Genomic DNA, 16,124 nt, shown 5'->3' on the forward strand with positions numbered 1-16,124 from the left:
GATCATTTTAACAAGTCAGTTGAGAATTAAACTTATATCCTCTACAATATTCGACAGCATGTTGCCAACAGAAAAATCCTCATAAAATTCAAGACTAAGAATACTCGAAATCTTCAAAATCTTTAGTTTGCATTCAGTCCGCGCTGGTTGCGATGACAGTTGGCCATCTCATGAATCATAACATTTGAAACATGCATAATCGAGGGCAATGCATGGAATTCAAATAAGGATATAAACTGCCAAATAATTGGCTGAATTCTCCACATTGTACTGCCCGCAGTTTTCTCATCCGAGTGTGGAATGCTTAATATTTTTCTAGATTGCGATTCGAGGCACGGGCACGTGAGGTAAGAAATCTTTTGAGTGTTGAAGAATATAATATATTGTGTCTCTCTGGGTATGTCGGATTACTGTTTCACAGGACTATGAGAGTGAAGGAACAGAGTACATCTGTGTATTGCGAACACACTAGTGTACTACAATATATCCTACGTTCCTGGCTGATCTCGGCTGTGATTGCCGTTTGACTAGGAGGAATTCATTAATTCTGCTTCACGATCCAGAACCTAATTACGGTGCCAGTAAATCGAAAATGTGATTTTGTAAACTGTTAGATCAGCGAAAATTATTCTTATGCTTTTTCTTTACTATAATATCTTGGTCTCAGTCTCTTTTATACAGGTCCGTGTTATACTAAACTACAATAATTTTACCATACTTTTAGGAATAACAAAATATTCACACGAGAACTTCTAAATATGTAATATTGAACGATATTACAAATATCTCGCGTGAGAACCCCGGGTATGTGCCGAACAACAAGACTTTTCCATTTTTTCCTCGCGATTTGGTGACTGATTCAAGGTTCCGTAGAATACAAAGACTTCTGTGTGAGTGATATCTTCAAGGACTTTAGTTTTATGTTCTCAAATACCGTTGCTGTTTATCGGGGGCGTTGCAAAATCTGCAGAAACTAAATCAGTATAACCTTAATAACTAAGGTTTAACTCATTGGTTTTCGTGCAAACAAACGTTGTAAAAACTCTGTTAAAGACATGATATGTATGGAAAAATCTTACATGATTTGGTCCTAATTTACTCCATGGAAACTAGAACACATTATTATAATATTTATTTGCGTAATAATATTGATGTGGATTAGATTTGTGTTAAATGAATTTTACTGTTGTAACCAAAGTTTGACGCGTTCTTCAAATTCATAGAACTCATTAGTTTATGAAAATTCCACGAATACATTGTAAGTTAAGTGAAAACGAGACAACATTAACATTAAAATAAGTTCTAGGTATTGTGGTTTTAAAATTAAAACAGGTCATATATATCCTAAAATATGGTAAAAACTAACAATAGACAGTTGTTACAAATTTTATCAGTTCCAATTGGTGTAATGGTTGAATGCAAAGAACATTTTAGGTTATGCATTTTATTATTGGACCTATTCTTATGGACCTATCCTATTACATAATAAAAAAATAAAAAGAGGTTTTAGACTCTTTAGATATTAATGTAATGTGCGTTAATATCTAAAGGTAACGTCAGGTGCCAAACAAACATTCATCACGTCTTTATCCTCGAAGGGGTATGCAGAAGTAGAACTAGGGCACCCAACCAGGATACTCCAGGAAAGTTAAAAACGGAAAAAAATACCACAAATAGTTTAGTTATTCATATAGTTTGGAGAATTAAAGCAAAACAAAACAATTTAGACGGAACCTTTAACCCCGAATATAAAGTGCTAAACACCAAGCGTAATAAAAGATCGGAGTGTATTTTCAAGTTTCGTTTCGTCAAAGAAAGTGTTATAACAGAGTTTACGAGTGTAGACGCGAATTATGCTAATGACTTGTTTATGGCTCGAAGGGTTGCAAATAAACACGGACACTTTGAAAAACTTGGCGAAACCTAGGGCTGCCATCACTCAATTATTGTTCTTTCTTTTATACAAATTATAAAAATATTAGTAATTTGTAAATATTAACACTATATTAAGTTCGAATCTATACATATTATAAAACAAAGTCTCCAAAAGCTGTCTGTGATGTATGTGATCGATTTTGCATTGAACGTTTGTACAAAAATAAAGTGCATTTCTTGAGGAAGGATTAGGTTAATAGTACAAACGATTTCCACGCGGGCAAAGCCGCGGGCACAGCTAGTACTCGTACAGTTTTTATTGTAGTATAGACAATGGTACTTAGTTAATTTTCAATGGACATTGCGTTCTTCAATCGGATATTATATCTTATTGAACCGGCTATTTCGGAAAGCGATTTATTGTTACTAGCTAGTATGCAATTTTGCAGATCGCTATATAGTATAGGATACATCTAGTTAAGCTTGACCAGGAAAATAAAAAACCTGCTTTAGAGTCGCCATACTTGGTTTTTCATTTTGAAGTTGTCAGTATCATGATTTGATTTTATAAATAGTTTTCTCAGCAAGGGAATTTATCTAATTCTTTATGAGGAAATAAAAGATCTTGTACCAAAGTTGTCAGTACAAGAAATTAGTTCCATATTGTACTGTACACTGGGAGCGTGTAGTAGCCCTAAGCTAAGTGTTAGGTTTAAGTGGTGACGTCAGATGTCTCTTGCAAGTATAAGGTGATATTTGTTTTATATTTTAGAACCTTGTGGATAAATTCCTTGACCTAATAAACTAAGCGATATCATTATGCAGTCATTTGTGTGATGTAGAGTCGTCTTGACCTAGTAAGGTTTGAGATGCTTAACCAACGAGGTCTTAGATTCAATACAAAAAATCTATCGTCCTGCTCGGCATAGGAATTTATGGTAGGTATATGTCGTAAAAGGGTAATCTCACCAAAATAAATGATGAAATAAGCTCGAAGAACCCTTGGCTGCCGATATGTTCCTGCCTTACCCATAGGGATATTAGCGGTATATTGATAATATTAAAACAATTTTTGTTTATAATACTACAAATTCAATATCATAAACAATAATCACTATTTAGGTAAGGGGGAATATTTGTATTAAAATTTTAAATAATATTTTGATCTACAGTATTAAAACCGGCCGCCGTTCGTTATCTCCATAAATTTGTTCGGAAAAGACACGGAATATGCCTCCCTAAAGTCACATAATAACAGCTGCTTCACACCAATTACATTCAAAAGAAAGACGGCCATTTTGCGTTTAGGCTCATAGTTCGAAATTCAAAACATCAACGGGATTATGAAACGTATTGTAAAAATAATAGCACAAAAGTATATTTTGTAAAACAAGTTTATTGTTTCCGTTGGTGTTACGTTTGGCCGCTCTTATTATAACTAGCGACCTCTATCAACGAATGATTGTAAACAGTAGTTGTATTTTAACAGTACTTATCTTTTAAATACAAAGTTGGTACGTTGTTTATAGTCATTATACATAATTATTAGGTACTTGATACTATTTCGTAATTTTATTTTTACAGACCAATTTTGCATAAGTGAATAAAATTACTCACCGCTATTATCTATCATGTTTTCTTAATTGAATAAAGTGTATACGAAACTTGTTAAAATACGTGGAAGCCATATTTCGCAGAATAAACGAACGACCGCAGTAAAGAGTAATAGTTTAATAGCACTCATTCACGATTATAAAACTCAATTGTTTCTACAACATAATTTAGTTTGAAATTCTCGTGTAACAATGTTGCGCGTACACTTTGTATACAAACAAATCATTGTTGATAAAAACTCGCGAACTTTTTACAATGTAAGTAATAATACCGCATATTTAGTTCCCGCTATTGGACGCTAGAGATCGGTAGTTGTGTCCATAAACACGCGGCGAGCTTATGCGGGGACAGGCGTCCGGGGGCTAAGTTACGCGCCCCACTGCCACTTCAACGAGTCAAACGCTACAGTCGGTAGTCGCAACGCAACCGCGCCGCGGAGAGGTCGTGTTACACCACGCGCCGGTTCACATCACGCTATAAATATTTAATACACAAACTGATCAAACGATAAATCAACATTAATGAGTGAAAAGTATCAAACTCAACCCTTCACGAGGACTCATATCAAACAATATACCACGGACTATTGTGCAGTGAAATGCTAGGAAGTTTTTCTTCAGCATACGAGTGTATCGCGGACTTTGTTTCGAAATGGTGATATCGACCCACGGGGTGTGTTTATGAGACTTTTGTAGTGAAATGAAAAATCTGTGATAATGTACGCTATTGCAGCTGTTTTTGTGCGCTGCTCCAAGTCGGCTGGACTGTGATGTAAAATGGCTCGGACAAATGTGTTCGAGTTGCGGACCGAGGGTCCGAAGGCGGCGTCCTCTGCAGGATACGGACTCTTGAAGGAGAAGGTGGCAGTATATCTTCAGTGACATCCGACACCAGCCGCTTGACTGTGGAGTGCAACAATTTGCTTCTGTTTGAAAGTTCGTTACGGGCGCATTACTTTGCCCCGGTCCAGGTTCTCACTGACCTCTCAATCAACAACTGCAAGTTACTCGGTGTCCCGGACAACACATTTTCAAGACTTGAAAAACTAAAACGATTAAAGTTACGTTCCAAGAACTTCGAATGGAGTCCTACTAAGAACTTGGAGCTGTCTTTGAACGCATTCAATGGATTGTCGGAACTCCAGTCGTTGGATCTCGCTCAAAATAACATCAAATTCGTTCCTTCCGGTGTGTTCTGCGCGCTGGAAAATCTCAACACACTGAATTTAACACACAATAGAATAAAACAGTCGGACAGATTGGATTTGGGCAAGGATGCGGCTCGAGCTTACATAGTCTAGACTTGAGCCATAACATGATTAAATCATTGCCCGAAGACTCGGAATTGCTCAAGTTAAGAAGTTTGCAGCATCTATATCTGCAGCATAATAATATCACGGACATATCAAGCGGAGCTTTCAACGGGCTTGTGTCAATGAGAGTTTTGAACATATCACACAATCACTTGCACACATTACCCGAGGGAATCTTCGCGAATGCAAGAGAACTACGAGAAATATATTTAAATGATAATACGCTTTACGAATTGGCTCGAGGCGTATTCCACCGTTTAGAGCAACTTATTGTGTTAGACCTGTCGAGCAACCAACTTACGAGCAACCATATTGATGACGGCACGTTTTTGGGACTGATACGGCTGATCGTATTGAACCTTTCAAACAACGCTTTGACGAGAATCGACGGGAAAACATTCAAGGACTTATTCTTTCTGCAAATATTGAATTTGAAGAATAACTCAATCGGATATATTGAAGATAATGCATTCTTGCCGCTTTATAATTTGCATACTTTGAACTTGGCCGAGAATCGTCTTCACACAATAGACGAAAATTTATTTAACGGTTTATTTGTTTTAAGTAAATTGACGCTCAATAATAATTTATTAGTAAATATAGATAGAAAAGCGTTCAAGAATTGTTCCGATTTAAAAGAGTTGGATCTGAGCTCCAATCAGTTAATGGAAGTTCCCGACGCTCTTTGGGAACTTTCGTTTCTGAAAACACTTGATTTGGGTGAGAATCAAATATCCGACTTTAGAAATGGTTCTTTCAAGAACTTGAACCAATTAACTGGATTAAGACTGATTGACAACCAAATTGGGAACTTGAGCGTCGGAATGTTTTGGGACTTGCCCAGCTTACAAGTACTCAACATCGCCAAGAACAAGATCCAGTCAATCGAACGAGAGACTTTCAAGCGGAACGGACAACTGGAAGCCATCAGACTCGACGGAAACTTTCTGTCGGACATTAACGGTGTCTTCTCGACGCTCGCTAGTCTCCTGTGGCTCAACTTATCGGAAAATCATCTAGTGTGGTTCGATTACGCGTTCGTGCCTACGAAACTTAAGTGGTTGGACATTCACGGTAACTTTATCGAACACTTAGGAAATTACTACAAGTTACAAGATGAAATTCATATAAAGACATTAGACGTTAGCCATAACCGTATCACCGAGATATCGGCGATGGCGATACCTAATAGTGTAGAACTGTTGTTTATAAATAATAACTTTTTAAATAGTATCCATGTGAATACGTTTTTCGATAAAAAGAACTTAACGCGTGTGGACATGTATGCAAATGAAATTGTACATTTGGAATTGAATAGTTTGCGTTTATCAACAATGTCGGGAAATAGGACTCTGCCGGAATTCTATATAGGTGGTAATCCATTTCAATGTGACTGTACAATGGAGTGGTTGCCCATTATAAACAATATGACCGCGATGAGACAATACCCGCGAGTGATGGACTTAGAAAACGTTTTGTGTAAGATGACAAACACCCGTAGCGGTACTCATGTGCCCCTAACTAACCTTAAGACGTCAGACTTTCTTTGTAAGTATGAGACACATTGTTTTGCGATATGTCACTGTTGCGACTACGATGCATGTGACTGTGAAATGACTTGCCCGCAAAATTGCACTTGTTACCACGACCCATTGTGGAACACAAACGTCGTCGACTGTTCCGGACAATCGTCCGTTGAAATACCACATAAAATACCGATGGACGCGACCGAAGTATTTTTAGATGGCAACAACATCCGAGAGCTACAAAACCATGTTTTCATTGGAAGACAAAAGATGAGATCGTTGTATGTAAACAACAGCAACGTGGATAGCATACAAAATAGGACATTCGCCGGATTGAATTCGCTGCAAATACTTCATCTGGGAAACAACAAACTGAAAGAGTTGAAAGGATACGAGTTCCATCAGCTGAGTAATTTGAAAGAGCTGTTTTTACAAAACAACCTTATCAGCCATATCGCCAACATATCATTCTTATCTCTTAGATCTTTAGAAACATTACGCCTGGATGGCAACAGACTGGTCGATTTTGAAGTATGGAGTTTCAATAGTAACCCCAATTTGAAAGCTTTGTCTCTCGGCAATAATTTATGGTCTTGTAAATGTCGCTACCTGCAAGAATTAACGGCGTATTTGGCCGAGAATGCGCAAAAAATAATCGACATCACCGATGTATGGTGTTGGAACGGAGACGCGAAACCGCCACAGAAAAAAGAACTCAACTTAAACGGCACTGCCTGCAGCGATTATTATGCCGATAATTCAGTCATCGGAAACATGTTGGTGTCGAACTATGTTCCCATGATGGTCTCCACTCTCACCGGTTTTATGTTAATTTTATTGGCGCTCATCGTACTATTTCTTTTTAGAGACACGCTCAGACTATGGTTGTACACGACTTGTGGCATAAGAGTATTTTCATTTGCGGGAAGCTTCGAGGAGAGCCAAAACTATACGACGCCTACGTTTGCTACAGCCCTAAAGATGAAGAATCGATCGTGCAATCGTTAGTAAACGAATTCGAAAATGGAACTCAATCGTACAATCTTTGCCTTCATTACCGCGATGTTGCGCATCATGGCGCTCAATACTTACCATGCGCGCCGCCTGTCGTCGAGACCGCCGAGGCATCCAAGCGAATAATCATTGTACTAACGAGAAATTTCATGCAAACAGAATGGTCCCGATACGAAATCCGACAACGATTGCACGAGGCGCTCAAAGGCTGTATTTATAAGTTAGTTTTAATAGAAGAGAGTTCTGTGGTGGAGGACGCGATGTGCGATCCCGATTTGAGACCATACCTAAAGACGGGATCGAGATTGAGGTGGGGCGAGAAGCGGTTTTGGGAGCGCCTCAAGTATATGATGCCGGAATTATCGGGACATAGCCATAAGGCGCGATCTCATAGTTATAGAAAAAGTATTAACACCTACACGTTAGACTCCTCCGTGCCTAATGGAGCGAACGTGGCGCCGTTTCCTGACAAATCACCGGTGCTAGGAAGCGCTGTTCAGGGCGTCAGCGCTCCACCAGAGTACACCACCGAGGTCCGGCAGTCGCCGTCCGTGGTGAGACAGACGCAGGGCGTGATGTACGGGCCGGACGGCCGGCCGATATCGGACCACATCTACTCGTCGATAGATTCCGATTACTCGTCGTTGGAGCACGGCATGGCGCCGGGCAGGCGGCGCGACATGCGCCAGTGGCCCACACCGCCCCCCGTCGTCGACGCTACCAACGCCGTACAAGGCTACCTAGTCTAGGGGTGTAAATGTAATCCCAACTTCCAGTCAAATTGTAAATAGCATAGTTTATTAGAAATGCTGTAAATATTGTAATTATTAGTTAGTAAGTGCTATACCAAATCTATGTAATTGAATTATTATTGCCTGTTCGTTATCCTGTGTATAGAACGATAAAAATTTAAAGACTGCTGTAGCATATAATTGTAAATAGAAAAAAAACAAGTGATCATACTATATTATTACTAGTACAATATGGCGTTATTTATACAAATAAAATAAATTGAAGATTTATAAAACAGTGCTTTATTTGAAAATACCTTACACAACACAATACATATGACACAAACACAAAAATAATAAAGTATTTCAAAGACAATGCAAATAAAGTTAATAATTGAACAGTAAGAGACAAACGAAATCATTCATAATGACATTAATTTAAAAGCTTAAACATATTTTAATCATGAGAGTGCAAAAGCAAATACTATTTACATATTTATGAAACCCGTTTGGTTTAAAGTAAGCTGTGACATAAATGTAGCGTTATTGGCCTGAAATAGAGTGCATTTCGTAATGTAGAGACAAGAGTATGGTGCTTCCTGCGCCACTGATATTAATAATTGCATAAATGATATCAGGTTTGTTTGTGAGAGGACTAAAGAGTTTTACGCATAATTTGAGTTTGTTGTTTATTCTCGTGGCTTTAACCATAGTGAAATAATTATGTGAACATTGTGATATATACCTCTATAGTTTAATTATAATTATAATTCTTGTTTAATTATACTGAATAATATAATAACAAATAACAATAGAAACTGGTATTCGACTGCTTACATAACCGATCTGAACAAGTCTAAAAGGCTGACTTTACAAACAAATGACGTAACATTTTTAATAACACGTACTCTGATTTTAATAAGTATTTGCTTGGTTCACTCAGAATTATATGAAGTAAAAGTATATACATGAATATTATATGAAGGCAGGTAAAATAACACAAAACACTCATATAGGTTGACAGTAGCCTTTATAATAAATTGAACTGACTATCTGAATAAAAATAGTTTTTATATTGTAGTATATTGCTAGCGCAATAAAATAAAGTAAAGCGGCGATAGCCTAGTTGGGTGTGGAACGGTATGCCGAGACGAATGTCCGCAGGTTCAAATCCCAAGGGCATACCACACCTCTATTTTAGTAACAAAATTGCGTGTATTCTTTGTGAATTAAAGCTTGCTTTAACGGTGAAAGTAAACACCGTGAGGAAACCTGCATAATTGCGAAGTTCTCTATAGGAATTTTGAGATTAGATTTACATCATAAGCTATGGAAGATAGCCATTCTATTAGTTTAATTTTTTTACAAATAATATACTGCCGCTACAGTACGGTACAGTATAGTCAACCACAAAAAGAGTAAAACAACTTCAACATTTCAAATTGCCTTTAATCTGTTATGTCCTATCAACACTTGTTTTTTATATTAACTAGAAAGGATTTAGAATATTAAAGATACAGAATTGAAAAACGATTGAAGATAATATATAGAAGCGTTTTGAATTTGTTCAGCTACTTCTGTGGTTAACTGTACATTTACACCATAAGCTATATAAGCATTTTATTAGTATTCTTGTGACAGGAGTTTTAATGCCACTACGCATTGTTTGGGACTTAATGTATGACAATCGAATACAGGTGAGCGGAATTAAGATTTCTGCGCATTGTATTTTAGTTTTAAAAATGGCACGCGTCCCGCATTACTAAAACTGGAATTCTTTGAACTTATTGTCTAAAGTACACGTTTAAGCTCTACTTCGATATTTTCGTAACCACAACAATATTTTTATAAATCATGAAAACTAAGTCTTAAATCCTTATTTTATTCTTTTTTTTTTTGTGTATCGCATGACGAAATCGTAATGTAACTGTAATAGGTAGATCTATAGAATACGTCGAATAATCAGAATACGTTTAAAACATGAAAAAAATAAATCAAAACAGACATTGAATTAAACTATTTTGCGGATTTTATCGCGGTTTTTATATTATAATTATCTCCCGACGTTTCGAAGATTGAGTGAAGTCTGCAAAATACTTTTATTCCAATCTCTAACATTCGCGTAAACATAAGAAATCATTAATGAAAACATACATAGATATTTTACTTACTACGTGAATTCTATAAGCTACTGCAATGTCAAAGAATACATTTCTAAAACATTCAAAACAAGCATTATATCGCGGAAATACTAGGTTAGGCAATAAACAAAAAGTCGTACAAATTAATAGCTCGACATTTATTGAATATGTTTTGGCACAAGAGTCAAATCTAATGTTCAATAGATAAAGTGCATTACTGAAACAACGTATAAAGTTTGAACTACATTCTTTAGATGGTAGAATACAACCATTATTTACTATAATCGGAAACTCACTTTGGCTTTTGGCCAGTGCTTCTTGTATCTAATGCTGTTCCTGTCTCCTTAAGGATTTATATTATTCGTAAAAACTTTTATATTATGTAATCTATTGTGCACTGTTTTGTGAAATAAAGTAGCATTCAAAATTAGGTTGTTAACTTTGTTTTTGGCAGCTTAATAATAATATTAGCAATGTATTATATACTGTCCCACTGTAGGGCACGGGCCTACTACTACTCAGAGGGATTAGGCCTCAGTCCAGTATGCTGGCCTAGTGCGGATTGGTAGACTTCAAATACGCTTAAAATTCTTATCGAGAACTTCACAGGTATGCAGGTCTTCTCACGATTTTTTCCTTCACCGTTAAAACAAGTGATAATTCATAAAGAATACACACATGATTTTTTAGAAAAGTCACAGGTGTGTGTCCTTGGGTTTTGAACTTGCGGACATTCGTCTCGGCAGTCCGTTCCACAAGCACCTAGGCTATCGCCGCTTGGCAATGTACTACGTATCAATTGCAAAATCCACTTAACAATTGATGAGTCATTCTTTTACCGAAATTAGATTTCAATCGTATTGTAGTTAAAATGAATTACATAATACAACGCGAACAATGCATATACTTATGTCATACTATCATTGGTATAACTAGAGCTCAGTTAAATAAAACACTTATAAAGGTGATATTACAAAAAGCAGATTCTGTTTCGTTTCGTTTGATTATATAACTGCCATTAATAGGTCAAAATAAGTTAGCAAATAAACAAAATATTGTAGTTGTGTTACGATACTAGTAGTGATGAGGTCTCTGGTTTGATCCTCGGGTCGGGCATAGTGATATTGGGTTTTCTATTTCTTATTAGCCTGGAGTCTGGAACTTGTGCTTGATATGGCGATTGACATGCCTATCACATCATGGGACGGAATACTCACGAAATGTAGGTGCACCAGTTGCATATCTGCCTACACCTTCATGGATAACACGCGTGAGTATGTGTGTGTATTGTAAAAGTGAAATCACAGAGGTCAGCGACCCGTTAGTTTCCGCACACAGTCAATGCTGTCTTTACGTTGATTATCCCAATTACTTCTCATTGTACAGAGGAATACTAACTTCAATTAGAATAATTGCTAGGAATACTTGCGTTGCCTTCTATACCAACTCCAGAAGACATATAAGCTAATGCTTATAATCATTTGTCATTGTCTTACCTTGATCCCATTGGATTCTGACTATCAGGTTCATTTAGGATGCAGTTTATTAGTTACAGATTTGATAGACACGGAAAAGTGAACTTACTGCATCTGATGGTAAGTGGAGCAGTGTCAAGATAGAGCGTCTTCTGATCAGAGATGGTTATCTATTAGCAGGCAATAATTATGCCGGTCCGTCCGGTCGCGACATACTTACGTATGATATTAAATTTGATACGAAATATTACTCGCGTTGGATTTGAACCTAAAACTACAACCAAACAAATCATACATGATTTCATCTAAAGATTACTGTTAAAAACATAATGTTCTTTAAATTAACCGTCAATTTGAACCTGTTCATACAAAGCTGAAGAGAAAAAATAAATGTTCCATTTATGAATTCGGAACAACACAGCCTCTGACAATCAAAACTCACGATTTGACAATAATATCAAAATAATTGACACTTAAAAATACTATATACCACTCTCTTATCCAGGTCAACATTAACATTCTGTTAATTTATGCATAAAATTTTGTAAATATGGCACTTACTTCGGTACGTACCGTTAGAATAATGCTATCGATTCCGATAGTGTCATTGACTTAGCACGTGATTCTTGCAAGTTTATGATGCTAAAGCAATTTCTTAGAAATTAACTAGTCTGCTTGAGGATGAATACTTTTGAACAAATTCTTTACAATTTGATTACTGTAATCTATGGAGAATAATTGTATTGAAATCAAATTGGAAAGTTATTTGTACAAGCCAATTTTTTAAGAAGGGTCTAGACCCTACCTTGTCTACTATTGTGGATCTTCATGCATTCCACACATTTATCAGATGACCTATTTACTCACTCCCCTCTTCCATATATGTAAGTAATTAAGCATTTCTATTCAATTCAAATTCAGTTTATAAAGATAGCCTCATCATTCATGTGGTGCGGTAATTAGGTCGGGGGAACATGAATGAACTAGTATATCAACATTTCTTCAGGGTTCATAGATTTGTTCATCATATTTTTGAACGTTAGGGCTTAAAATCATCAACTACAGAATGTCCATTGCAACAAAGGTCTCCGATAATTTTTTCTAGACCGACTTGTTAAAATAAAAATAAAATGTTTTATTCATCAGCCATCACGTCATCGCATCATTCAGGCGAACATAGTTGCACTTATGATAAGTCAAGGTACATGAGAATATTTAATTATTATTCATATAAAGACATATTATATTGGAAATAACACAAATGAAAGACTAGTAAGTAAACAAAAACGCCAGCTCTCACTACCAGGAAAGAAGAAATAAAAAAGATGTAGAAGCTTTACGCATCCAATAACCTTCCATATCAGCTCGGTAATGATTTACCACCAAACATACAAAACAAACCAAAAATATCCGATCTGTCAACGTTGATTTGTATCTAAATCATAGACAATGATTGTTTTTCACCGGTACAAAGACACCGGACGCGACATCCGTCACAGAACGTGATCGGAGTAACCCTTCGGCTTAGCTCAAACCGCTCCTGGAGTTGAATATTTAACACTTTATTAGCTCAGTATGTATGCCTTGACTTACAATTGGAAACTGGAGAATTAGCGCCGGTAGTATATGGGTTTGCGGATGGTGTCAATCAGTTGTATGGTTTAATGTAGTTTTTAATCCCACGCTTTTTTATTTATAGGGATGATTAATCATTAGATATAATTTATTTGTAGTATAAAGTAAGATATAAACGTATTAAAATTCCAGTTTAATGTATAAAGTTGTTAATTCGTCTCACTTTTAAATGTCTGGTTATAATTTATTTGATGAATAAATTTTATCTGACTTGAAAAAAATGCCCTTAATATCATAAACTATTGGAGATTAAAGGAATATAAAATCTTCTAGAAAAGACTAGGTCATATTTAAAGTATATAAATATTGTACCTACTCATGAATTGGGTCAACAATCTCTTGTTTCTAACCTAAATATTAATTAATCTAATGTGTTATATGTAATACTAACCAGTTTTGGAATATTGATATCCGTTAAATCAGCTACAAATTTATGAATGTTGATAATTTGAATATTAAAACAAAATTAAAACTAATAAAACCGTTACGGATTTAAAATTCAGGTCACATTCAAGTTATTAATTTAAATATTCGATTTTCAATATTTGAGTTCTAGACTCAATATTTGGATGACATATTAAAATGTAATTATTTTTAAAAGGTCTGTTCGCAATTGAAATTCGAATCTATTCCTTAATTATTTAACCATTGAGCAAAATGAACTTACTCATCGACTAATGTAAAATTAATACTTGCCAGTACCTTCATTAAAAAGTATTTAATAAAAATAACAGTATAAAATCCTCATCCCGTTTTTTTACTGCAAGCAAATTTATTACATAAACCCCGGTGTACAACTGTCGCTTTTTCGATAAATTTAATAAATTTCGACTTTGATTACCTAATTCGATTTTGGAACGTTCACTTTACCGCTAAACGATTAATAGTAAACTAATTATATAACTTAAAAAAAAATCGTATTTGGAAGGTAACATGTGTTTTTTTGCTAAAGATTCTAGTATTTGTAACAAAATAATATAATCATAATTTTTTTTCACTATTTTATATTGTGAAAATATTACTTAGAATAAAAAAAAATTTCATACTTAAAATTAAAGTGTAATGGAAATGAGGAATGGAATGAAGCTTTTGTATTAAGGCAAGCAAGCTGGCAATTACAAGTCTGTTAGCTATTATTAGCGTAAAATAAAGTTATCATCTATGATTACAATATAGACAATAAAGTCTCTAGGTATCCAAAAATATACATTTTAGCTTCTTGTATTTTTTAAACGATTAATCTTTTCATTCGTACAGTTAGAATAAAAAACATTAATTATTAAAACACGTTCGATATTTGAATATTTTTGCGAATATTTGTTACATTGGCAGAATGTATTTTCAAAACTAATTAATCTAGATTGCCGTTTGAATTCCTGGCCAGATATGGAGTCATAAAACTGAAACCGAATTCAAGTGAAATGGTATTTTATTAGTTTTATTATATTTAAAAACATGCAATTGCCAATGTTTTTAAATAAAGTTTTCTAGAGGCCCGTTACAGATATCGTTTACGACCGCGGCGAACACATTATAAAAATACCAACGTGTGATTTTAAACTTTGTTTCTACAAACTTAAAGTTCATATTCCAACAGGATACATTTAGGTAAGTAACAGCTATTTTGTACACCGCACATGTGCAATCAAACTACGATATTAATTGAATTTTTTATTTGATGCTCCATAAAAGAAAAATGCGCTTTTTATGCTGATAGAGTTGCTGATTGCAAATAACCATGAAAAATGCTGTCGGTGAGCAATTAGAATATAATTCGCAATAATTAACTCGATTCACATTTGATTGATGCCGTATAGTTAAATAACGTTCGATTTATTGGAGTAATTAAATTCATCAAAGCTGTCGGAAACCGTCTAAAACAATTTAGAGTGATGATTCACTTAGCATTTACAGAAGTACCTGCCTATTAAGAACAAAAGTGTTTTCGTAAATAGATTCCTAGAAATAAAATTGCCTTCGCACCGATGATGGAAGTAAATAGGTAGCATTACGCCGCACCACATTCGTTGAAATACGTGTTGCTGGTAAAATGACGTAAAAACTAATGGAATAAATTGTCTCCCTGATTACATCTATTAGTGTTGATATTTATACTTCAATCACCCAAAGTCCTTCGAAGCTGTTGCCTTAAAGTCCATTAGGTGTCGTAAACAAGTTCTTAATATTAGCACCACAAAGTCCAGTTCTGTTAGTTCCGCTAATGCTTATTTAGCAGATCATTAATATTCGCCATGACAGAGCAATTTCGTTTGTTTACAATAAATTACCAATGTTTGACCAACGTTGGACGAATTTGCTGGTTGGATGTGGAATGACAATTTGTTTGTTATGTCATTCTTTTTGTCTTTTTTACTGGCCTATAAATGCCCAAATGTTGTTGGTCAAAGACCGGTTTGTGGGTCACCAGAATTTCTGTTGCCAGCAGGATGTACATGTAGTTCATTTATTTTTCTCCACTTTAGACAATTTCTATAATTAATGTGGTAAGCTTGTTATAATCTGGATACTCTGCATATTTCTGACGTATGCAAACATCATTTACATCATAATTTAGTAGTATTTAAACTTTTTTTATTACGTATCACGAGTGTAAAACATTTGCTTTTTATTGGTGCATGGAAAAGTGACTCCACTGCTCCTGATAGTAAGTGGCGTGGGGTCCAATAGAATGTCGACTGACGAGAGATGATTACCCCTCGGCAGTCGACACAATTATGCCAGCCTGTTGGAACCGGATATACAGGCTTATCCCGGAACGCGACACACACGTGGGTCACTAT

General features: G+C 35.5%; 1 pseudogene; it reads left to right on the plus strand.

Moving 5' to 3' along the window:
* The first annotated feature begins 4,205 nt into the window (after window positions 1-4,205).
* On the plus strand, window positions 4,206-8,323 carry LOC119192658 (annotated as a pseudogene).
* Window positions 8,324-16,124: the final 7,801 nt, after the last annotated feature.

Source organism: Manduca sexta, unplaced genomic scaffold (assembly GCF_014839805.1).
Source record: "Manduca sexta isolate Smith_Timp_Sample1 unplaced genomic scaffold, JHU_Msex_v1.0 HiC_scaffold_3041, whole genome shotgun sequence".
NCBI lineage: Eukaryota > Metazoa > Arthropoda > Insecta > Lepidoptera > Sphingidae > Manduca > Manduca sexta.